A 27,602-nucleotide genomic window follows, 5' to 3' on the forward strand; every position below is an offset into this window, starting at 1 on the left:
GAGTATGGGAAGTCTTTGGGACAGGAATCTATCCCCCCAGCATGTTCTGTTTATTGTGGAGACAAGGTTTAGGTCCCTAGAGCATGTAGCTCAGAAGGACTGGGATTTCTTTAAGTGGAGCATGTCCAACAGCTCTGAGTTTGACATAACTTTATATGTTAGGCAGAGATTGCCACTGAGTAGGCGATATGCGATGGAGTAAAGCTGGAGTTTTTTGAGATGGTCTGTGTAGGACAACTGTTTGAGGCTGGTAATCCTCTTTGTGAGGTATTTCTGCGGCCTTTCTAGTTGTTGCAGATGTCTTGTGAGGTACATAATAAAAGGGGCATTGTACTCTACAATGGGTCTAATGAGTGAACAATGACCTCTTTTTTCCTGGATGAGATACTTTTTGTGATGAGGTGTGCCATGTAGAAGGATTTCCTGACTACTGTGGCAATGTGATTATCAAAGAAGAGACTACTGTCCACCTGTGTTCCAAGGTCTCTTTTCACACTTTCGGTGTTAAGCAGACTACCGCCTATGTGGTAGTTCATGAGTACAGAGTTTTTACCAAAAGGGATGACAATGCACTTTTTCGCATTGAGCTTGAGGCCATGGCTTTGACACCAGGCATCTGTTTCAGTGAGGCCCTTTTATAGGATGTCCACTTCATTAGGAGTTTTGATTATGGTTCCTAGATACCAAAGATACCAAACACGAGAGGACCCAGGACTGAACCCTGTGGTACTCCACTTGTCACTGGTCTGATGTCAGATTTGGAGTCTGCTACTTTCACAGTGTAGGATCTGTCGGTGAGCCATTTGGCAACCCACCTTGTGACATAGGGATTTATACCTAGTTTAGTGAGTTTATTTATAATTCCAGAGTGGGGGATGGGGTCAAAAGCCTTGGCTTGATCTAGATAGGCTGTGTGAACCACCTTACCCTCATCTATGGCTTTGGTGACCACTTCAAAGAAGTCTATCAGGTTTAGGAGACATGATCTGCCTTTTACAAACCTGAACTGGGTGGGGTCCAGAGTTTGGAGATTACCAATGTCATTGTTTATTAGTTCATAGGTTCATAGGTTTATACTAGGCTATCTGCCCTAAGGCATTTATAAGCCTAGCCCAGAGTTTTTGTGGCTGACGCCACCCCTTATGTTAAAAAATACTGTGCCCATTAGTTTGTTGTGCCTCTGTCCAGCAGTGACACAGAGATGATTCCCGGGATAAACCTACGATCTCCCATCCACCGGTCAAGATTTCTCTTGAACAGAGCCAGTGAGGTGCTCTGCCTCACATGGACTGGGATTTTATTCCACAACATAGGGAGTCTCTGGGTGATAAATCTATCCCTCCAGCATGTCCTATTTATATCCGTGCTAAGGTTTAAGTCGCTTGCTCTAGTGGATCTGGTAGATTTGGATTTTTTGAGGTGGAGCATGCCCATTAATTCCGGGTTGGACATGGCCTTGTATGTCAGGCACAGGTCACCTCTGAGCAGATGGTATGCGACTGAATAGAGCTGGAGTTTCTTCAGTCTGGCAGCATATGACAGATATTGGCGTCCCTTTATCCTTTTGGTGAGGAACTTTTGGGGTCTCTCCAATTGCTGCAGGTGTCGGGTGAGATACATCCCGAATGGGGCATTGTACTCGATCATGATGATATATTCCATAGCCTTGCAGACCAGGCTTGTCAGGCTAATGGGGGGGGGGGGGTAGTTCCCGGGGTCTGTGGTGGCTCCCCCTTTGTGGAGTGGGATAACCGTCGCTGTGCACCATTCAGTGGGCATAAAGCCTGAGGTGAGGCTATGGTTTTACATGGTACTTAGGTGGGGTGCCAGTTCATTCTGTAGTTCATCTAGAATGCAGTCTGGGATGTTGTCAGATCCCATGGATGCTGTGTTCTTGGCTTTGGAGAGTGTGGTTTTTACCTGTGTAGCCGTGATTACAGGAACTTTGTATTCTTCCGGTATAGAGATTGTTCCTTTAGGGGGTTAGAGAGGGGGTAAAGTTAGCACTGAACCTATCTGTCAGGATGTTGGAAATATCAATTGGTTCTGTATATTTAGTGCTATTGTGCTGTAACTCAGTGCAGATCTGAGTGTTGCCATTGAGATTCTTGACATAGTTATAGAATGCTTTGTGGTTGATTTTAGAATCAATGGCGATTTTGTTTTCATAACTAGCTTTGGAGGATTTTATGAGGGTTATCAGCTTTTTACTGAGGTTGACCAGGGAGTTCCCCCAATCATGGGATTTTACTCTTTTTTGCAACAGTTTCTTTCTTCTGTTGTAGAGTTTGTTTATGGCAGTGAACCACCAGATTGGCTTACTTTTTTTGGAGGATGGCATCTTGGTTCTGTTAGGGATTGCATGACCCATGCACTCGTGTAAGTGCTTATAAAGTGCATTTGTGTAGGATTCAGCAGTCGTACCTCTATTGTCCATCTGCAAGAGTGTTGTGAAGTTTACCACTTCTGTCTTAAGAAGCTTGAAGTTGGCTTTGGTGAAATTTTTTATGGTGGTTTCCCTAATGTGAGGTGGGGGCAGGATGTGGATGCCTAGGGTGATTAGCTTGTGGTAGGATCTGACCAATGTTGGCAATGACCAGGTCTAGGATATTGCTGCCCCTGGTGGAGGTGTGGATAAGTTGATCCAAGGTGTTGGAATTTATGAATTCCAGAAAACGTTGAGCAAAACAGTTGGTGCATGAGTAGTTTTCTCAGTTAATGGTGGGGAAGTTGAAATCGCTCATTATTAGGATGTTATGCTGTACCCTAATATTTTCCAGTGTATCAAGAAATGAAGAGTGGGAATCCTGGGGCATAGTGGGGGATCTGTAGCAAGCTACAATTTGGATTGCGGTCTTGCCCAGAGTTAGTTGCATTTGGATAATCTCGGCTGCATTATGCTGAACAACTAGCCTGGATGTGTGGATATCCTTAATGAATATGGACACGCCTCTGCCTTTAGTGTTTCAGTCCAGGTTAGGTGGCCAAAAGGTGTGGTATGAATTATAGCCTGGTAAAGCAGGGGTGCTCTCTGGAGCCTTGAACCAGGTCCCTGTCACTGCACAGATAGCAGTGTTCTCCTTTTTAAGGAGTGCCTTGAGTAGGTGCATTTCGAGGTTTAGACTTCTAACATTGAGTAGCATTACCCTCAGATTTTGCTTGCTTGTACCTGTTATGGTGGTGAGTTTGTCATTTGAACCTTCCCTAAAAAAGGCACTATAGGTGTGGCAAGAGCCTTAGCCAGTATCTGGAATCCCAAGGGTGACAGGTGCAGGCCATCTCCGGCAAAGCATCATGGTCTGTTGATCATGTCATCCCAGGCAGATGGATACTGGATCCCCTTAGAATGACACCAGAAGCTTAGCCAATTGTTGAAGTCCATCATTTTGTCCTTGTACTGTGGTATCATTCTGGGTGATGGAAGGATGATACTCAGGGCTAGGGTCACACCTGACTGGGGTACAAGATCGGACAGCTCTTCCATGTCTCTTTTCATGTAGTCCAGAAAGGTATATCTCATGTCATTCACACCAAGGAATTATTATGACACAGCACTATTTAGATGATTTCCCATTATGAATGAAGAATGAGGAAGAATGGCTGTGCAGTCCATGAAGAGTTCTAGATGGTCTAAAAAAAGCATGAGCTTCAAACAACAAGAAATAAGCATGCATTTTTTCATAAGTTCATAGGTGTGTACTAGGCTAATGGCCCTGGAGCCTTTACAAGCCTAGCCCATGGAAGTGCCCTGGCATTGTGCCGCCTGACGTTATTTCCCAGTGCCTCTATCAAGTAGAGCCACTGGAGTGACCCCTAGGGTGAACTTTCTATTTCCCATCCACTCATCAAGATTTCTCTTGAAGAGGGCCATGTTATGGTTTAGGCATGAGAGTGACATAAAAACATAAAGCTGTGTTGGATGTCACATTATCCAATGTCTATGACAATTCACACTGATACATCTCTGGGACTGGCCACCTGTATCATGGCACTGATTTTACAGTTCGCTACACTGACTCATTGTTTGTAATTGCAGAGAATGCACAGCCAGAGAGAACGAATGCCACCAGTATACATTTAATGATTTATGAGATGGTAATATAACTTTTTAAGGACAAAATCTGCAAGATGCATCTTTTCTGAACATATTTGGATTAATAATTTTCCACAGATTGTCTCAAAAGAGTTTTGAGCATAAATGGAGAGAAAGACAATTATGTAATGCTTAATATTGCTACCTCACAGTGCTTAGTTCTCCATATAAGTTTTTGGTCAGGGTCCCTCCAGTGTGGGGTTTTCATTTAAGTTTATGTTTATGTGGATTTTTGTTACATGCTTTGTTTTCATCGTCCATTCTAAACACAAGCTATAAGGTAACTGGTAATTTTCTAAACTGCCATTAGGTATGCATGACAGTGACTGTCTGTGTGTGTGTGTGTGTGTCTGTGTGTGTGTGTGTGTGTGTGTGTGTGTGTGTGTGTGTGCGTGCGTGCGTGCATGTGTGTGTGTGCGTGCGTGCGTGCGTGTGTGTGTGTGTGTGTGTGTGTGTGTGTGTGTGCGCGCGCGCACATGCATATATATGTGCGTGGGGGTGTGTGGGTGGTTGCATGTGTCCTGAGAAAGGAAAGGATGGTCTGCTATATGAAATGGGTTTCTGAGAGTTGTATCTAGTGAGCTTCAGGCAGACTCTGCCTCTCTTGTAATGGTGAACATGAACTAGATAAAGCACCTATCAAAGAAATAATAAGAACTGTTAATTAATAAATTAAATAAAATGGCGTTGGACTAATCATATGTATACTTCACAACTCAGTCATAAATTAATTAACAGAAATATTTATGCAAACATTGAAGATGGCTATGAAAGAAATGCGCCCTGGTGTTCTTCTTCTTATGGCAAAATACACTTTTTTCACATTTCACATTGCACATAAAATTTTTAGTACTATACAGGCAATGATATTCTTGAACAAAAATAAGAACACTGGCCTGGACAAACCTAAATATACACACATATGAATACAAATTACCCAATTTAACATATGATTGAAATGTCATTGAAACGTTTTCCAACAGAGTTTACTGTAGAATAGCTAATCTTGACCAGAAAGAACAGAACTAGCAGACAATATCTGAGGCAAAGAGTTTCTAGAACTGGGTTACTCTGTATGTTGTTGGTATAAGGTAGGATACGTGAAAAAGACATACAAAATGGAAGTTTCATGAAATGGGCAGACTAGTGGTGAGATGACTGAGTTTTGAATGACTACCTGATGAGCAATATGGTACCACAGAAATGATAACTGTCTTCCACCATACAGTTACTGGTAAAATTGACAAATGAAGGTGTATCCCAAAATGGGTTTGTGATTAAGACTTCGATTGCAGAAGTATGGAAGACCAGAAACCTGTCCCTTTTATCTACGAAAGAAGTGATCAGTTTTTTTTTTTACCCAGGCATTGTTGATAGAACAGATCTTTAATCAGAGAGGAACTCAAGACTGAATTTGTCCCTGATAACCAAAGATCCAGGATATAATTTCTGCAGAGTCTTATTATAAGTCTCTGAGGGGCATTCCCAGATCACTGTTCTATAGACAGAACTAGAAAGACAGTGTCCTGAGTAAGGGGGGTGCCCACTTTACAGGTTAAATATCTAAATTGGAAAGTATATGCATAATAACAGAAAGATTACAAGCATTACCGAAATTATCAACAATTTTTACTGATAGTAACATGAAGCACTATATTACCATTCCGAAAAACAGAAGTAAGAAATAAGAATAAATAATTTATAAGAATATCTGAGAGCCAAAGAAACTGATTTAGAGACTATACTGATTAAATGTGTTAACTGTAGCATGCAGAAGCAATGATGCACATAAAACTGATTCCTTCAGGTCGTAATTAATTACCAAGAAAAATAACAATTTTCAAAACTACATTAATAAAAACAACTAGGGGTGCCTTCAGACATTTTTTTTGTTGAATAAGGATACTGGTATGGTTATGAATAGGGTCAGGGTTAAGGTTAGCACACACAAATAAGGATGGATGCCACCATACATACACCCTACCTTTCTGCTGCTCTTAACCCTAAACTTATATATTACCTTCTGAAAAGCCTTTTCCTTAACAGTATCACTACGCAAGTCAAAGTCACTAACAGACACAAGCGCACACACTCACACGCGCGCACACACACACACACACACACACACACACACACACACACACACACAGACACACACACACACACTCACTCTACATAAAGAAATACACACACACACACACACACACACACACACACACACACACACACACACACACACACACACACACACACACACACACACACACACAAGAACAGTGCAGTTGCCTTATGTAGCCCTTATTCTAACCCTAACCTGCAAACGCTCACTCACAAATTCACACACATACACACTCACGTACACACACACTCACAAAGACACATTTTCCTATCCCTGTGCTGTAACATTTGGTATATCTGAAAGCTCCAGCATTCCAAAAGAAAAAAAAATACTTACTTTATGGAAAAACACCTCATTTCACACAGAAAACGCTGATGTTCCCAACATCAATATTTCCTGCAGTCTAACACAACCACCCTCAATCAGAAAAACATCTGTTGACTCTCAAAAAAAGTGCATTCAGCAAAATTAATATATATATATATATATATATATTTATATATATATATATATATATATAAATGCTCTGTCACACACACACACACACACACACACACACACACACACACACACACACATATATATATATATATATATATATATATATACATAAATGCTCAAACACACACACACACACACACATATATATATATATATATATACATATATATATATATATATATATATATATATATATATATATATATATATATAAAATGGGTTTTGTTTTTACAAATTGAAATTGGTTGCACATATTGCTAAACTAATAGGCAAATCCCGTAGAGGTAAATAAGTACCTTACCAAACAAGCTTGCACAAAAATAGCGCCTACTATGTGAATCCTTCACTCCCTCTGTGGTGACAGAAGATGAATTTACAGACAACTTACAGGAAAGCAGCTAACTTGGAATCTGGGCATTCATGTAGTTAGAGAGGTATCCTTACTACAGAGCTAGGCCATGCTGTAGGTGCCCCTCCCCCCACTATGCAATGCAGAAGGATCAAACAATCCACAAAAAAGGAGTGCTATTTTGTTTAAGAAAGAGGTTATGATTGCTTCTATTATATAATATTCATAGCTGGTTCTTATACTGAAAGGCATAACACTGTTGCAAGACTGCTGAAGTGGAGATTGTGCAAACCCAATAACCTACACATATCAAAGAAGCATTGTAAACATGAACAGCAAAACATAATCAAATAGAACCATCTAATATTAACAGCCAAGAAAGTAGAAGCAAGAAAATCAGATATAGCAATCAAAGAAAAAAAAGGAAAATGTCATTGACATTGCTTCATCCATTGATCATACAATGCTATAATCTCTTCACATATGAGAATAGTGCACTCATTTCAACAAGATAAAAAGTCATAATATTCCAGGGTTTGCTGGATTGAGATCAATTTAGGATAAAGACACCCAGATAGTTCCAATAAGAGCAGGAGCAGCAGATTTAATAAAAAAAGAATTTGCAGTGGAAAAATAAAGAATTTTCAGTCATACTTAAATATGATACCAATACAAATAACCCAGTTCTGGCCTCTCTGAGGGAACTGAGAACCTTCCTGGCAAACCACAAAGACTGAAGCATTACTAATTTCTTGAACTCTAGCCAGTCATACCCTGACTTAAGAATGGGGTTCATACCTTTCACAGTATTAGAAATCCAAAACATTTTAATAAAAGATGCACATTACTGGAAACAGGAATGTTCTGAATGACAAGTGTATAATTATCAGGAATGTGAATGCAAGGATGTTGGCATTTGAAAGAGTTCCTATGCACAGCTTATGATCTGAATTAAGAGACAGTAGAGATCCAATAACATTTTATTTATTTATGTTTTTTTTATTTTTGTTATTTCTTTACTTGCTTCCTTATTTTATATAATTTATAATTAAGAAACCCATGGTAGCAACATATTGTATAATGCAGACAAACTGCAATAAGAATATAAAATCACAATACACTGAAGAAATCAGAGGAATGCAGAGTAAATATTGTCTAAGCACTTATACTATATAAAAGACTTTCGTAAGTTGATGTGAAAAAATATAAGATTGGGGACAAGAGTCAAAATGATTGGCACAAGCCTGCAGAATGCGATGAGTTCAGTGCAACATCTCCTCCAAGCAATTTAATACATTTTATTTATTTTATTAATCTAACAGTTGTTAACTGTATAGGTAAACTGGTCCAAGGACCTTTTCAGTCATAATCTGGGCCAGAGAGGTCAGACAATACAAATAAACACATAATAGAATGCTGACCTACTTACATAGAAATTTACATTGTTACTGGCCATAACAGAGTGAAGTATTGTCGTTAACTCAGGTGCATGTGCAATTAACACAGTACTGCATCAAAGGCACATATGTGCACAGAGTTTATAGAAGAACACTGTGAGGAAAGGTGTGTACTCAAATGTTAGTGCAACTCCACAGCTGCACAGACTTCTCAAAATATGATAGGAATGTGAATAAGACTGCAGTCAAGGGTGATAACTGCATGTGGTCACTAATGATCATAGGACAGACCAGAACACACAAATGCACTTTTAATAGATGCATAAAGGTGATGTTACACTGCTTCTGCAAGTATGAGGAGAAATAGCCACTGATGTCTGGTATACTCCCTGTAGACAGGAATGAAGCTTTTATGTCTGCACAAGGAAAAGTCATGTGTGATGACTGCAAAGGACAATGTATGTTTCAGCAGGCAACCATTATATGTTATATGAGCAAAACTGTCAACTGTAACTGTAGATGGGTTTGCCATGTCACAGCAGTAATAGAGATATGGTATGTACAGCAAGTGGTGGCATATCAGCAGTTGCCATGGGGAGTGGCCTGTGGCATAATCTAAATGAACACTAGTGATAGCATGACTGCCAAATGGATTAATGAGCAAAAATTTGTGCCATGACAATAATACCCACCACCTACGATTAAGACATGTTGGATACATTACATAAAAGGAAATGAAGGACTGTAGTTACTCTCCAGAAGCATCCACTGGTTGCGTTGGAGCTCATAGATGAGCTCTGTTGTGATCTCCAGTTAGGAGTCATGAATGGCCCATGCCATGTCCTAGAAGACATTTCCCATCATGTCCTGTGTCTGGATGCAGAATACATTGGTGACAACTTCCTGAAGATAGTCCTTCATATTGTTGGCTGTAGATGGTGGAAGAAATCTTCTCCATGCTTCTAGAACAACAGCATGTGATGGCCCTGATCTCTTGTCATCGTAGTCTGTTCCTTCTGCCTTGGACTGGGATTCCTAAGACAAGGATCACAAATGTCTTCTATGATGTTATCTTTGGATAGGGGGCTATTTCATCTTCCAGAGTCTGTAATACAAAATTAATATAAGCATTGCAAAAAACTATGTTACATGTCATGATGTTGCCATATAAATATGCTGTACAAATGAGTTCTGTGTATTGATAGGCAGTACAAATGAGTAATGAAACTCTACCCCCAATGATCCTCGGTATTAGTAACAGTTAACAAGAAGTATAGCCATTACACACAGTAGCTTGGCAACAGCATGTGTCATAAGGAATATGATGTGTGAAGACTACCATGACAAACAATATGCACTGTGAACTGTTGTCCTCTAAAAGGTTATGGTACTACTCACATACTTCAATGCAAAGAAAAACATATGGACACCCAATATGTAACTGGTGGATATGTGTTCAATAACGTCATTATGTATATAAGCATGTGCACAGGAGGCATGCCAGTAGCTGTAACCACGAAAACATTCCTCCGGAATAATAGCTGCCTCATGTGATACATCCATGTGAATGTACTACATACACCCTGTCAAGTAATTATGGGTGTAGCAATGTGTGTATGTCAGGTAAGGAAAGTGACATAATATTAATATAATATATGAAGAGGATACACAGTGAGGACATTTGTTAGGATGACACACATGCAGAAAACATCAGAATTACTCAAGAATGAGCACATGTCACATAGTCATGTGCACTCAAGTAGGACCTCAGACTATCATAGTACCACGGTGATGTTCCACGATGGATTCCTATTTTTGTGTCAATCAAAAAATGACTGACTCCTAAAACACCAAACTTGAAAGGCTAAATACAAAACTATGAAAACAAAACTAAAAAAAAAATGAAACAATGTTTATTCCAGGAGTCAAGCCACCTGGTACCCATCTCCTGCTAATTATATATATATCAACTCTGAGATCACACTTCAGTGGGGAAATGGCTAAAACCCACTGCTTACTGTACCATGATGTCAGAAAACAAGTTACCGGCATTGTCGAAAATCTGAGATTTCAACTAAACATGACAGTGATACATGAGTTCAACATCCAGAGTGGTAGATGCAATAAATGGCACCTGTCATGATATATGTAACAATGGTGAATACTGAAAGTCAGCTACAAATACCGCTCAACTCACTATATATAAAAATCATGTGAATAATATACAAGCATGTGAAGCAATAAAACATACCAAACTGAAATGTCAGAAACATTAAAAGTGTGACAAAGAGCAACAGCAATGCTATACTCATGAGAAACATATGACTGAGTAATATGTGTCTGTTTTAGGCTCTGTGGAAATAACACATACTCATATGTACTCTTTGTGTGCAGCTGAAAATGGGGTCTATATTATGTGAACGAAAGTTCAAATTGTCGATTGCTGTAAACACCGAAAATGCTAATAATCAAATCCTGTACTGTGGGGAGCACAACCCCTCACACCCCCCGCTAATTATATATACCAACTCCAAGATTGCACTACCGTGAGGAAAGGGAAAATTCCCGATCTTCACTGTACCGCAATGTCACAAAGCAGACATTGATTATCAGCATTTTCGCTGTTTACATTGATCGACATTTTGAACTTTCGTTCAAATAATATAGACCCCTGAAAATGTCATATGGACCTGCAGCAACATCCTTAGAATACAAGATTGTCAGTAGTCGGTGACCATGTGGGTCATGATAATGACTTAGAAAATAATAAAACTGTCTCTCCCCTATTTTGCACAAACAAACAGGGAGTGAGAATCACTAACATAACAAATGCCAAATATTAAGTAATAGCAGCAATGGTCTGTTATACACACATATGCTGGGTGTAGACTACAGCAAACCGAATCCAAAGCAAACGCAAGCTCAGATAAATGGTCAAAACAAAAACAAACTAAGAACCATAAATGAAGAGAATGCTGACCAAATGTCTTCCAGCAAAACTGAGTGTTTTGTCTCACTTTTATTAGATCATGGGGTATCTCCAGGTTTAAATGAAGGCATATTTATTGACTGTGTTTTAAAAATGAAGGCTGCCAAACTATAAGAACAATTTTTGTTTGGTACCTGTTTTTATGTGTTTTTTGGATATTTTATTTGCTATGTACCTTTAAGTGTTTAGTCATATGATTTTTTGGTCACAAGACTTAGATCATATGATTTACTTGGCTGCTTAAATGTTTGTACAGAATTGTGTGTTTGTATTATGAAGAAGTCTGTTATACAAAATGAGACAAAAGGGTACAGTTTCACTGGAAGACATTTGGTCAGCATTCTTTTTATTGACTATAGCAAACAGTAAACATTTACTCCATAGATGCAATATCTTCCATATATGGTGGTGCCATGACTACATGTGCAGTTGTTATGTTAATGTGAGATGTATCTTCAAGAAGCAATCATCTACTTGACAGTACTAGAACTATATCAATTCAATGGATGTCTTCTGCATCATAAAACATCAACTTATATATGTACTGCTGCATTCTGGGTACAGTATTCATATTGGGATACTAGAGATTGCCAGTTCAGCAAAACTGATTGATGTGACATCATTATCAAGAAATTTAAATGGTCAGAAAAAATAGTAATGGAATCCCAATATTCACATAATATGATAATATATATGTGTCCACAGAAGTGGCTACAAGTATGTTTCATCTAATTTTAAAACATGACATGCACATCTCATTGATAAACATGCTATCAAGGAAAAGAACCCACCCAGGCACACAAAAAATGCATATGCAGATTCCATCACTGAATATGCTGCTATAGTGGAACCCCCAACCTGTACAAACAGCCCAGTAGGGTTACCCAGGGAACCGTGTGAATATCTTGGCATGTACCAACACAAGATAGGCCACATCAGTAGATGACGATTATATCATATAGGATCACTCATTACCAACAGTTCAAAAGATAGATGCTAGAAAACTGGGTAGAGTGGTCCAAGAAAAGAAGACAAAAGTAGCATCAATCATTGAAATCGCCACACCCATTGACTACAGTGTCTTGTGTACAGAGAGACACAAAGTCATAAAATATCAGGATCTGCAGGCAGAAATGAGAGCAATGTGAAAGAAAGATACCCAGACAGTTCTGATAGTAATAGGAGCAACAGGTCTTATAAAAAAGAATTTGTAATCGTATTTGGATATGTTACCTGTCTATGTAACCCCATAAAAATTGCAGAAGGAGTCATTACTGGGCACATTGCAGGTGCTGCGAAGAGCACTACTGGCTGACATCAAAGATTGAAACAATATTAATATCATGAACTTTAATCGTACTTTGACTTAGGAATGGGGTCCATTCCCATCATAGTATTAGAAACCCCAAAGTCTTGGAGAAATTAAAAAAAGGCAGAACTCTTAATCCAGCTTGTAAATAAGTGAATGGCAACACCCTATCCAACACCAGAGCACATACGAGTAAACCACTGTGGAACGCACTACCAGTGCATCATTGTCATGCAAATATGATGTACAGCATCACAGCACAACTATAACACTACTTACAATTGGCAGTATTAAGCACATACAGCATACAACAGCAATTATGCAATACAAATAATACTTGAAATTTCTATGAAACAGCACATGACAACTGACAAACTTTTATGTTGAGTTACCAAATGGCACTGTACATATATGGACAACATTACTTACACATTTAACATTGTTCACTTGTAATAAAGGATTTATGTTACAGTTTTATATGGTTGCTATGATTTATACAATAAAAGAGGGGAATGTATAACACTATTAATGTGACATGATGGGAGAAGATACATGTTCATTTGTATATGGATATATGTTCAAGATATTGTGCATGCTTTAAGAAAGGTAAGATTCCTACTTGATGTATGCAACACTGAATGCATCAAGACACAAACACAAAATCCATTTCTCTCTCCTGATATTGCTCCACCAGACAAAGCATCTTCACCATATATAACAAGGTTGTGAACTATGTCTTCAGCACCATTAGGAGATAAGAGAAAGAAGGGTTAATACACAGTGCAAAAGTGCGAAGTCTGCAATATTAATGTCTGTTTTTGGCATCAGCATGTAATTCCAAACTAAAACGGCCTGCCAGGTTTATGACTCCAGTAATGATGTTAGGAGCAATCAAACACAGTTACTTTATGCCATGTAACCATCGATGTTATGTAACTGAATTCATACAGGCATTCTCTATATATCAGATGACCATAGTGAATCATGTTCCTGCTCCAACACACAAACATGTATGACAACTGCCTAGAAGCTGCTAATATACTCAGCTAGATTAGTGCCTGTATATTAACCACAATCCTTCACTAGAGTGAAGACAGCTATCTGTTTTACTACGCATATTCTATGTCAGAATGGCAAAATAGAACAGTACTGTCTGTATAGTATTTTTGAAATATGTCTGCATATAAAAGTATATAAACATTACAAATATAACGATCCAGAAATATATATATATATATATATATATATATATATATATATATATATATATATATATATACATGTATGTGTGTGTTTTCTGTATGTGTGTTGTACATATGAGCAGTTGTCATGTCAAACTACACACATTTGTGTCTGCATATTGCAGCATATATGTTTATATTATATATAAATATATGTGAAATATATGAGTGCACAGTCCTGTACATATATTTTATGAGAAAGAAATATGTGTGTGTGTGTGTGTGTGTGTGTGTGTGTGTGTGTGTGTGTGTGTGTGTGTGTGTGTGTGTGTGATATATTTATAGACATATACATAAATTAACAGGTACATAAAATGATCTTTCTATTCACAGAACCAGAAGATTTGTAATGCTCATGAAATGTTATGTATCATGGCAGAATGCTTAGGAGTTCATCAACTACATGTATTAAGTGGTTATGGACAATCCTAAAACCCTCACTTATTTCACTGATGTTAATTTGTAGTAGTATTAGCACATTATCATGTATAAAACTGAAATAACTGCAATGTGAGTTCAAATTACCATCAGAAGTGGGGATTGAACCTACAATCATACTGTTTACAAACTTAAATGTTACATATATTGCTTGTTATTATATTTTTGCAGGTTGGCATCCTTAATCCTGTCACATGATACATTTCAGGTTAGTATAGTGTGCGCAATATGGTATTTGTAATAACTTGCAATAAACCACAAATATATTGCTGAAAACTGTACAGGTATACATAACTATCCATCCTGATCCCAGCACGATTTCCATAATTATCAACATAACAGATACTGGTGGAATACTGATTCATTCGTGGCCTCTCTGTATAGAACAAATTATAGTAATACAATTTGTAACTGCCAAGCCAGGTAACAAATTTACAATTATAATGTTTATGAGTTGCAGAATTAGATACATCCCTTACTGAGTCATTTTTGCAGTTCCAATGACTAGCATTCACATACGCACACATCATTGGTAGTGTAATGTGCAGTATTTGATCTTTGTGTTAGAGTCACAAATATTCAGAGGTATATTGTTAAAAAAATTGCACATGGTGTTGATTTCTGACCCCACACCCAACATCCTATTAAAAGCTATATATATATGTACACATACATACATGCATACATATGTTACTGGTAAATATGCATGCATTTGCAAATTAATTGAATAATATAAAGAATTTTGAAATATTTCAGATGTGTGTGGTGAACCTAATGGGTAAGAGGTGTATATAACCTAAGAAATACCAAGGATACCTACAGAAAGCTGAATTATTCATGGCTTTAATGTATGTTGCAGCTGTATACAACAAACAATGTAGTGATGCAAAATGACATCCTAAATGGGAAACCGACCTAAAATATTATTGCTCAAAATTATCAATGTCATATGCAATTCCTGTTAAGCAACTTTTCTAACTTGTCATGCTTAAGCCTTTCAAAGACATGTATCATGTATTGTGTTAGTTTATTGGGTACAGTCCAATATTTGTTAATAGCCTCACAAACAGCTGGAGATAAATTCTTTAAAAAGTTACAGGTATACCTGCTGATGATTCATGCCCTGCACTCTATCTCACTAATCTCACTATTTAAATATATATATATATATATATGTGTGTGTGTGTGTGTGTGTGTGCGTGCGTGTGTGTATGTGTGTGTGTGTGTGTGTGTGTGTATACTTGTACGTGTGTGCGTGTGTGTGTATATTTATATACATATACACGTGTATGTGAGTATGTATATAAATACATATACATATATATATATATATATATATATATATATATATATATATATAAATATATATATATATATATATATATATGTATAACTACAGTATTAAAACATAGCTTGGCAAATATGCATGCATTTGTATATATGCTGAAATATAAATACATGGCGATTATTGTGTGTGTGTGTGTGTGTGTGTGTGTGTGTGTGTGTGTGTGTGTGTGTGTGTGTGTGTGTGTGTGTGTGTGTGTAAGTTGTACTTAATAGTTACATGTGCTGACTAATGAAGAAACACAATGGGTATCTGCAAAAATCTGAGCCCTTCATGGCCCCCTTATATATTATACAGATAGACAGTGAGCAGTATACTAATGCCAACATACATGATACCGTATTCAGTGAAGCTAGCATAAAGCTGTCCTTCACCGGCATACGCACAACTGTTATTTCAGTAAGATCACATAAATATAAACATAAATCTAGTACTTGGCCACATGTAGAGCATCTGCTAGGTTGGAACTCAGTTATATGACAATATTTTTCCTTATTGGTATACATGAACAACATGCTACTGTGATAAAAGATTTTGAAAAGTTAAAAATCCATCAGTATTTCATATTATAGCTATAGGAATGTGACATAGGGAAATACTGCCAGCCCAGCTATCTGGAATTTTGTAAATAATTCTATGTCATTTGTGAATATTGATATGGTTTATATAGAAGTGTGACAGAAGGAAATACTGGCAGCACAGCTATCTGGAATTTTGTAAATAATTATATGTATTAGAACTGTATGCTATGTGTATATTATACTGCTGATACAAAAGCACATGTTGAACATGGTTTGTACAGTACTGGGCTTCAAAGATTTATCCACAGTGTACCCTACTAGAACATAGAAGATTAACTTGCAAAACTTAAGAATAGTTGAGGTTAATTTACTTTATAGCTAGACCATAGACACAATGTCTAGAGCTAGAAGTTTTTGTATTACCTTAGAATAGAAGTAATTACTAGGTTTGAGATGCAGAAGCACTTTATTGCTTTATGACTTCCTAGCAGCTGCACAGCTCTGAACAAACATCTGAAAGAAATATATTTTTTCACACAGAGATGTTAAAATATGTTAGTTTCTGACAAAAGGGGTTTAGCTTGGGAACTAAAATGAGGTGACAAAAAGTGATTTCATCCAAGCTAACCTAGCCGTAATATTTGATATTAATTTAAGAACTCTGTCAGAGAGACTGTGCCTTTTGTATTTTGTCTTTGACCTAACGAGAACATCCACTCATCACCACCTTCTGCACTTGGCTTGCTGTAAGTAAGTTTTTTAGGGCATAGTAACTCTTTCAGATATAGTTAGGAATATAGTAAAGATTGGTTTAGATGTTTTCTGTATTTATTTGAGACTATCCTGCAATACCACTTTAAATATTTCCTGTGATTTTGAACTAAGTAGCTGTGTTAATTTATTGAGTACTGTCTTGTTCTTTTATTATTTATTATTAAATATATTTAAAGCTATCTTTGCGGCTGATATTTGTGAGGCATATTTAAGGTCTAAGAGTACGTGCACATGTATTTGGTGACACTGTACGGATGTAAATCTATAAATATAATCTGTATCTACCTTCCCCAGAAAATAACACTAACACACTAGAAGCTATTCTTAGCTCACTATCAACCAACTATCCACAAGAAACCATAATACTTGGCGATTTTAATATAAACTGGATTTCATGTACAACTGAGCAGCCTTCTACTCATATTAATCTACATAACTTTACCCAAACCATAACCTCCCCTACCCAAACCAATAAACTTAATAACAAAAAAAGCATTCTAGACTGGATTCTCGCTAATACTCCCCAGCAAACTTATAAATCAGGCACCCTTCCAGAAGATATAAGTGACCACTCACTTAATTACTTAATCAGATATAAGACTGAACCTCCAAACCTAACCAACTATAGGACTGTAAGGACCAACAAAAACTTTAACTTGGAAAGCTTTCAAACTGAACTTTCAGCCTGTGACTGGACACAACTCAAGCATCTCCCATTAGATGACGCAGTCAAATACTTCAACACAAAATTCTTAACCATTCTAGATTGCCACGCCCCTATACGTAAAATTAGAGCTAGAACTAAACCAGCCCCATGGCTCACTAAAACTACCAAGCAAAAAATTCTCCAAAGAAATAAACTATGGGCCAACTGGCGGGCATCAAAAAGCCCTTCAGATCACCTAAGGTTTAGGCAGCTAAGAAATGAAACTAAAAAAGCAATAGTGTCTGATAAAAGGAACTACTACTGCCACCTTCAACAGGCCCACCAGAACAATACACAAACATTCTAGCAAGGCATAAATAACCTCCTACACCCAGGACACTCTTGCACTCCCACTCCCTCTGGCTCTAATCATAATAACCCTACCCAAACAGCCAACTCATTTAACACTTTCTTTACAGAAACTGTTAAATCCCTGGCCAACCAACTATCTCCTAACACCACATGCTCTAGCACAGCCACGGTCAATAACTCTCTCCTATTTCATTTTCAACCAGTTCCCACATCCCTTGTCTGTAAACTTATCCACCAGCTTAAACCCACCACACTCTCTGCAGATCAACTACCTGCAGAATAACTGCAAAAGTCAGCTAAAGAAATTGCTTACCCCATATTCATCCTCATTAACAGAACAATAACTGAAGGATACATCCCATCCATCTGGAAAGTCTCCCACATTATCCCCCTGCACAAAGGCGGGACTTCCAAGGACCTCTCCAATTACAGGCCCATAGCCATATTATCCCCTGTTGCAAAGATAATGGAGAAATGTATTCACAGGCAACTTTTAACCCATCTACTTGAAAAAATCTACTAGCCAACTGTCAACATGGTTTTAGACCATTTCATAGCACCACCTCTGCTCTTTTATCCTTTTCTGACCATATTAATAGAAATCATAATAATGACACTCTATCCTCAGCCCTCTTTATTGATCTGTCGAAAGCTTTTGAAATGGTCAACCATCACCTCCTCATAAACACTCTTAGAAACATGTCATTGGATGATCTTGTTATTCAGTGGTTCCAGTCCTACTTAAATAATAGAAACCAAGCTGTACTATGGGCAAAAACCTTATATTCCCACCTTCCAGTTACCCTAGGAGTCCCACAAGGATCCATATTGGGACCTTTACTTTTCTCCATCTTTACTAATGACCTCCACTCTGTTATCCCACAAGCCACCTGCATCCAATACGCAGATGACTCCACACTTATATGCTCTGCCACTTCCCCATCAGAACTTCAGTCTCTAACCCAAAAGATCTTTAATACAGTTGAAAATTGGCTCCTGCATAGATGTCTTATCTTAAACCCAAAAAAAACAAAAATGCTATTATTCATCCCCACCCGTAGAGCCTCCCCACTTAACTTTACCATAACTGCTAGTAACAGAACCTTTATATCTCCTGATACTACCACTAAACTACTCGGGGTTCTAATTGATATTATACCATGACCCCCCCCAAAACGTGCACGCTGATTGGCCAGCGTGCACATTGTAAATCGAGTTATACTAATGGAAAAAGGTCCGGTCGCCCGGACTTTTTTCCATTAGTATAACTCTACTTTTAAAACACTGTCTCGCTATGTTAAACGGGTTTAACATAGCGAGACAGCTTTAAAATAAGCAACGGAGATCTCCGTTGCTTATTTTAAAGCTGTCTCGCTATGCTAAACCCATTTAACATAGCGAGACAGGTTTTAAAAAAAAAGCAACGGAGAAAGCAAGATCTCCGTTGCGTTTTACTGTTCGCTATGTTAAATGGGTTTAACATAGCGAGACAGTTTTAAAATAACCAACGGACATCTCCATTGCTTATTTTAAAACTGTCTCACTATGTTAAACCCATTCAACATAGCGAAAACAGTAAAAAAAAAGCAACGGAGATCTTTCTTTCTCCGTTGCTTTTGCCCACAGCTCTGATGTACTGCGCAGGCGCAGTACATTACAACTGCCGCGGATGCCAGACATCTGCGGAAGGGCAGTAAACAGGCATTATACTATGCCATTATTTAAGAAAAGTAATAGTTTCTTTTCTTAAATAATGTCATGGTATAATAGCAATAACCCACTTCTGGGTGTGGGTAATGCTGTATTTACCCACGGTTGGCTTTGTTTGGTCCTTCGGGCTTCGCCCTTGGGACCAAACCATGCCAACCATGGGTAAATCCAGCATTACCCACACCCAGGCGTGGGTTATTGCTATAATAATCTCTCTTATGAGCCTCACCTCAATAACACTATAAAAACAGTTAATAAGAAATTAGGTTCCCTCTATAGGATCAAACCCTTTCTGACTCCATTAGCCAGAATTACCATTGCCTGCACCCACCTTATATCTACTCTACTTTATGCCTCTCCCATCTATACTAAATTATGTAAAAGTGCTCTGAATAAGCTAACTACCTCGTACAACAATATTGCCAGATTTGCTGCAGGGTTCTCCTATAGAACCCATCATTGTATCAATTTGAATCAACTAGACTGGCTTGAATTGCCAAACCTAATATTATTCAATCAAATAATTGTAACCCACAAGATCCTGTACCACCCACAAAATACTCCTATACTCACTTCCTTGGTCACCACCTATAATAATCTCAAAATCCTTCGCTCATCTAATAAACTACTAGTACAAATATATAAATCCAACAACTCATTGTCCTTATGTATTGGTGTTTAACTTGTGGTGCTTTTCTCCCCGGGCCTCTACTGAAAATGTACATATATCCAGTTGGACTAGCCCGGTCAACAAATGTAAAATAAAAAAATAAAAATACAGGCCACTCCTAAATAGCCTTGCTCTTGGGCAGACTACCATTTGGACTATTAGTAACATTACACAGTACAATTGGATACCCTTTCTTAAGTGGCTTAGAGTAGCTGATAAGGAGTGGTTGATGGCAGTGGAAACTACCTTAGAGGCTGGGCAGAAGAGGGCATAGCTAGTAAACCTGTGCCAACCTTTCCCAGGTGTGTGTGTGTCTGTATATAGATCAAATCTCAAAGTGTGTGTGTGTGTGTGTGTGTGTGTGTGTGTGTGTGTGTGTGTGTGTGTGTGTGTGTGTGTGTGTGTGTGTGTGTCTATGTGTGTGTGTGAGCTATTTGAGCAGGGACACGTGGGCACTGAAGGCTTTGGCTTGGCCACTCAGCTGAGACGTCAGCCTTAAAACTGTGCCAGTAGGGAATCTTAATGGGGATCTGGAGAATGACGGAGAAACGAGCCCCAGACTGACTGTGGTCTCTGTGTGCTCTTGAGGGAAATTGCACTTTATTGTGTGTGTACTTGTCATCCTCCTAGTTTGTACATCCCTCACTGTTGCCAGTGCTGAAGATTGAGGCTGCTTGATTACTGGGCCAGTGTTGGGGCATCACAGGGACAAGCAGTGTAAAGGTGTAGAATATGTCACTCACTGTATGATTCTGACATATGTTTGGAGACCTGGACAATCCAATCTCATAGCTTATTTTGTGCTCTTTGGAGAAGGTCATTATTTTGATGGCAGCCTGAACATCTGACCTGAAAATCCCAGTGTATTGTTAAGTTCTCTGGTGATCTGATTCAACATGTCAGTCATTGCAAATGTCCATTACCCTGCTTGCATATTAGATTTATTTGCAATGTACATTTTGAGCAGGTGAAGAGTCTCTTCATCTGTCCAGATGGGCAACTGGACTTAACGTCAGCCATTTTTCTGTTGACATCCTTGTAGATGTGGCAGAATTCTTCAATTTTAAATGCTGTGTAGAAATTTACCATTGAGGTACCACTCAGTTTGCATGCAGAAATGGAATGGCTTAGACTACTGTCACTGTCACTTTTGAAATGTAGTGGATTGTTGATGGTATGAACCTTTTGGTGGATGCTACAGACATATCATACAGCTTGACAGATATTGGATAATTAATACTTGGGACATTTTACCCTGGCACAGCTGATGCTATTCAGAAATATTCTCTGTAAATGAACCTCCTTAGTTATGTATAGCATCTAAAAGTACTTCGGTTAAGTGTGCCTACTATTCATGTCACTGATATCTTGGCACATTTTAATTTGTATGAGCTATGCTTGTTCCTGCATCCAATCTTCATACAGCTCTACAATAGATAGTCATTAATATTCATACAAATCATGACTTTGCGGAGTAGCCTGAATGCCTATGGACTCTATAGGTTTTACCTTACATTGCTGAGTTATATTGCTGAGTTTCACATTCTACTTTTTTTCAGTCAATTTCCTTCTATTTCTGTATGTTCTGTGCATGCCTATCATAATACATACCGTTATGGCATAATTGCGACCAGTTCTGCAGGTCCATACACATACATTTTAGTAAACGTATTTTGATGGATTATGGTAGAATATGTCAGTGTAGCTTCAGTTATTGGAGTAATCTGCATTTGAATACATTTAATAAAGATCAATATCTAATGTCCCATTACTTCACTTCCAGTATGTGGTTCTCACATTTGATACTGCCTTGCATGTTGCACTACCTTTAGACATACTTTCCATGTATATACAGCTTTGCACATTATTGAAATGTCATACTTTAATGATTAACTTTTACAAACTACTAAATAAGCTACTGTTTATAATTATACTTTTGTTTCCAACTTCCATACTACTCACAACTAATTTTAGGTTTGCAGATACTCACAATTTTCCACATACTGCTAAGTGGTTGCTTTGTGTTATTTATTTACATATGAATGGTAATACTGGAAAATGCCTTTATTCACCATGGGAATATGGTATGTAGCATCTGTGTGTGTGCAGATTAGTATGTTATGTATTATCGAGGCTGCAATGTCTCATTTTACTGTATATCGTCTGGGTTTTACAGTGTACTATCTGGATTTTTATCAAACATCAGATATACTCTTGGGTTTTGCAGTTGAGTGCCTATATGCGTAATGAAAAAATGAAGTATATCATTGTTGTGATGTTGACGTAGGGGTCATAGTGAAAGGTTTATAGTGAAAATCATGTCATGATCATAGGTTTGAAACTCACATCTGCTGCTTATATGTATCATTGTGTGTGTGTGCATGTGTGCGTGTGTGCGTGTGTGTGTGCGTGCATGTGTGCATGTGTACGTGTGTGCGTGTGTGTGTGTGTGTGTGTGTGTGTGTGTGTGTGTGTGTGTGTGTGTGTGTGTGTTTTTATGCATGGTGGTCACAGCTGATTTGGAGTAAGTCTGGGGGAGAATTAGAGGTGCTGGTAAATCTTGCATGAATGTGGAGCACTGGGTAGGAAGGGTGTGGGATGACACAGGGAGCTTAAAGTTCTCAAATATAATAGGTACTTTTTAAAATAAATGCTATGGGCTGGATACAGCAAACATTCCTGCATCACCCTAAGTAAATTTGTGTGATGAGACCGCGGTGGTGATGCTGCGGTAGCATTGTCGCCTCACAGTAAGACGCTGTCTGGTTCAATTCTCAGCTATTGTGTCTTCTGCGTGGAGACATGCATGAATGGGTGTACCTTCGTTAAAGGTTGTGCATCAGGGCTGGTAACTCGGCATGTAAAAATCAACTACCAACCATTAGCGGACCGGAGTTTTGCTGTGGCGACCCCTAACCGGGAAAAGCCGAAAGACACAACAAGTGGTCACATGCAAGGTGTATGTGATTTAGAAACACAGAAGCTGCTGCCCAGGGAAACCAAGCAACACAGCTGGGTGTGGTATAGGTTAATGGTCTTATAATGATATAGCAAATAACAGCAACAGTCTTACAATGAGCATCTCAGTGTATACTAATGAAGCAAAAACAAGAAGGTGGAATGAATCATAAACATACAAATGCCATGCAATGGGGCTGCACCTGCTGGATATTAGAATTTAGATGAATGTTCATGTTAAGACTAAGGGAATTGCTAGAGGATGTCAAGGGTTGCCAATGCCACAGCATTCAAAAATGTATATCTGCAAAAGGGTCTTATTACCAGTTATTTGTCTGATGGTGTACTACCTTGTCCCTAGAGGCAATGAGTTATCTAACTGTGTTTAACATTTTGTGGACTCCACTACATGAACATTATAAACTGGTACCAATTAGGTAAGGACACCATCCAATAAACTGTGGACATGTACCTCACAAAGAGGATCCTAGGCCTTAAACACTTGTCCTATATGGACAGACTCAAAAAACTCCAACTATTCTCTGTCTCATATTGCCTACTTAGAGGCAATCTCTGCTTGACTTACAAAGCCATGTCTGACCCAGCCCTGTTAGAAATGCTACATCTAAAGAAATCCCAATCCCTCCACACCACACCCTCCAGAGACCTCAACCTCATTACCACAATCAACAGAATGTGCTGGAGGGACAGGTTCATAACTCAGAGACTGCCCATGCTTTGGAACAGATTTCCCACATATGTCAAACAGAGCACCTCACTGGCTCTCTTCAAGAGAAATCTTGATGAGTGGATGGGAAACAGAAAATTCACCTCAGGGATCACTCCAGTGGCTCTACTCAACAGAGGCACTGGGAACTAAGGCTGTGTGGTACGATGCCAGGGTACTCCTATGGGCTAGGCTTGTAAAGGCTCCAGGGCCATTAACCTAGTACACACCTATGAACCTATGAACCTATGCATGTCTCATCTGCAGCTCAGTAGGAGTCCTGGATTACATATCTCAGTGGATACTAAGTCATGGGCAGCATTACAATTTTTAGCTACAAGGACCTTTCAGTGACCTTCTGGTGGTACAGTGGGGCTATCTCAAATGTCTGTTTTGAGAATACTCAATCATTTTCTTTTTTTTGTTCAAATATTTTTATTAAAACAAATTATTGTTTGTTCATTGCATTAGTATTAAAGATAAAGGACACGATTCTGAATAAGATAAAAAAAACAAAGAAACATAACAGCTATTTACACTATTTACCGAGGCCTAAACAAATTCATAAAATATTATGTCAATAAAAGAAAAAACAGATTCGCTTTATAAACATAAAATGTTTCAGAAAGAGCCAGTGTCCAATCGGAATGTCCCAATAAGTGAAGAAACATTTGTCCAAAGATTATTAATAGCACACTTCAGGTGTATTCTGAGTTCTTTTGTTTTGACTTTGGATATAACTTCTTCTAGAAGAGACAAGAAACCTTTAAAAGCTGGAGAAGTAGTAGACTTCCACTTTCTAGGTATGCAATTTCTGGCAACCCCCAATATTGTCCATACAAGATATGAATTGGAGTTATTCATAATGAATCCTTCGTTAAAATTAAAAACAAATAATGTTTTAGATAAAGAGAAGGTATCAGTAAATAAAGCTTTAAAAAATTTTCAATATTTTTCCAAAATTGATTTAAACAGGTACATTCATAAAAGATGTGAAAACAATCCACTTTGCAAGAAGATAAACCTCTCCAGCAAATGACATTTTCAGTTGTATTACATTTAGCAATATCTCGGGTTAAGAAAGCTCTATTTAGGGGGGTGGAGCCTAATGCCTAACTGAAAGCAGCAAATTTTTGAGCTCCACATATTCATACTAGAAATAACAGGAAAATCTTATTATTATTAAATGATTTTTGATAAATCTTATATGAGAAACTATTAACAATAGAACCACCAATTTTGAAGAAGAAAATCTGAAATTTTCCTGTCAAAAAAACCTGAAGACTAACTAAGCTGTCTAGTAATGAGTAACTCCAAGAACTCTTACTCAGACTCTACTCTGAAAAGAGAAATCCAACTGATATCAGCTACCCTTCAAGATTTATCTCTGAAGATGGACAGATTTACTGAAAACCTAGAAAACATTAAAGAAAATTGCCAAAAGCAAACTGAAGTCTTTAAGGAAATTCTACAGCAGCAGCAACTAAAAATATCAGACATCGAAACATCTCTAAATGATATAGACGGAAGGCTAAAAGAAGAAGAACTTCATAGTGAATTTCTATTACAACAGAATACCTGGCTAATAAACAAAATAGATGATATGGAGAATAGGGAAAGAAGAACAAACATAAGAATTTTTGGAGTCCCAGAGAAGACTGAAGGAGAGGACATAATTTCATTCTTGAATTCCTGGTTACCTGAAATCTTAGGGCTGAAAGAAGGCTTATCTTATGGAATCAAAAGAGCACACAGAGCCATCGGAAAACCACTTCCTATTTCATCTAAGTCATCTCCAAGATCTATAGTGGTTAAATTTCTGTCTTTTATGGACAAAGAACTGATATTCAGATCTGCATGGAGGAAAAGTCCAGTTATTTACAAGCAATCCCAAATAAGATTTGATAATGACTTTTCATCAAGAGTCTTGGAACAAAGAAAGAAAATATGGCCCTTAGTGAAATTCTTAAAACAAAATAAAATAAAGGCACAACTTGCATACCCTGCCAAAATCAGAATTCAACATAGTAATGACATGAGAACTTTCAATAACATCGAAGAAGCCACTTTCTTCATTAAAAATAACAATATAATCTCACTACCAGAAGAAATGGATTGGTCAAATTCAGCCTCCTTAAAGAGAACCTCGGGAAAAAATACTTGGACTGATGTGAGGAAAAAAAAACAAAAGACTGATATTAAGAACATTGATGATACAATTTCTCTCAAAGCATTAACCAAGGTATGATTCTTATACATAGCCTTAATTTCATTACACTTCAGACACATAAATAGTTTTCTCCTTTTGTTTTTTCTTTCTTTTAGAAAGTATCACAATCCGTATGTTAACATAATAATATATTAGAGTACTGGATAGAATTTTTGGTGCTTGAGTTGTACAGTTTTATGTAATTGAAAAGTTTTTTTTTCTTGCTTCCTCTAGTTAAATTCTCACTCATAAGAACATTAGCATTTAAATGAAAGGCCAGTATCATTATAAAGTTATTAACATTATGATTAATAGTTACTGTGGTAAAATTTTAATAATTTAAATCCAACTCTTTATAGAGTGTCTTAAAAGAACATTTCTTGAACTTTTATACATGAATATGAGAAAACGTTGAAAAGAGGAGGAGGGAAGAGAAGGGGAAAGAAAAAAAAAAGGTAAAAAAATCGCCTACTAGCGGTTCAAAATTCTAAAGAACCGTTGGTGGCCAAAACTGTTTTAAAATATACTCTCGAGCTCTCTAGTCATGTTACTTCTTACATATCTTCACTAAAATTGTCCAGCATTCCATTTGTAATATAAGAAACATGCTAGTATGCTGAGTTTCGTAGAACACTTCATTAGTTTGCGAATGGTGTGCTTTGCACACTCCCGGAGAGACTTTCTTGGCAGTTAAAACATAAAAAGAAAAAGCGAACAGCGATCTGAGTTGCAGCCCCTTTATGGATTAACCTGTACTGCAGAATTAGAGTCTCTAAAAAATAGAATAAAAATAGAGTAGATGTTAGTAAAAAATGAACAGGAAAATGTATTATGCATAACAAAAAGAATACACTACACATTTCAAAAAAAGTCATTTAATTACTGTCTTCTTGTTGAAAACACCACATATTTGATACCTGATTTCACACGTGGACAATTTAATTTCTTTTACAATTCAATAATCTAGAGTAAGCTAGTTGGTGAGAGCTCTTTTACTTATGACAGTTAGTGCTAATTTAAGTAAAGACTAAATCTACTTATGTTTGAAACTTATTCTACATGTATTTAGTAAATAACATTAGTATTGTGTACTCAACAAGCATTAGCCTGTGGTACTGTTTAATTGACAAGCATTAACCTGTAGTAATGTGGAACTGATATCGGTGTTTTGATTTTGGTGAAGTTTCACCTTCATTGGCTTTACAACTGGACCAGTAAAAGAGCAGCAATATAA

Source organism: Protopterus annectens, chromosome 3.part1 (genome assembly GCF_019279795.1).
Source record: "Protopterus annectens isolate FY-2018-M chromosome 3.part1, PAN1.0, whole genome shotgun sequence".
Lineage (NCBI taxonomy): Eukaryota > Metazoa > Chordata > Ceratodontiformes > Protopteridae > Protopterus > Protopterus annectens.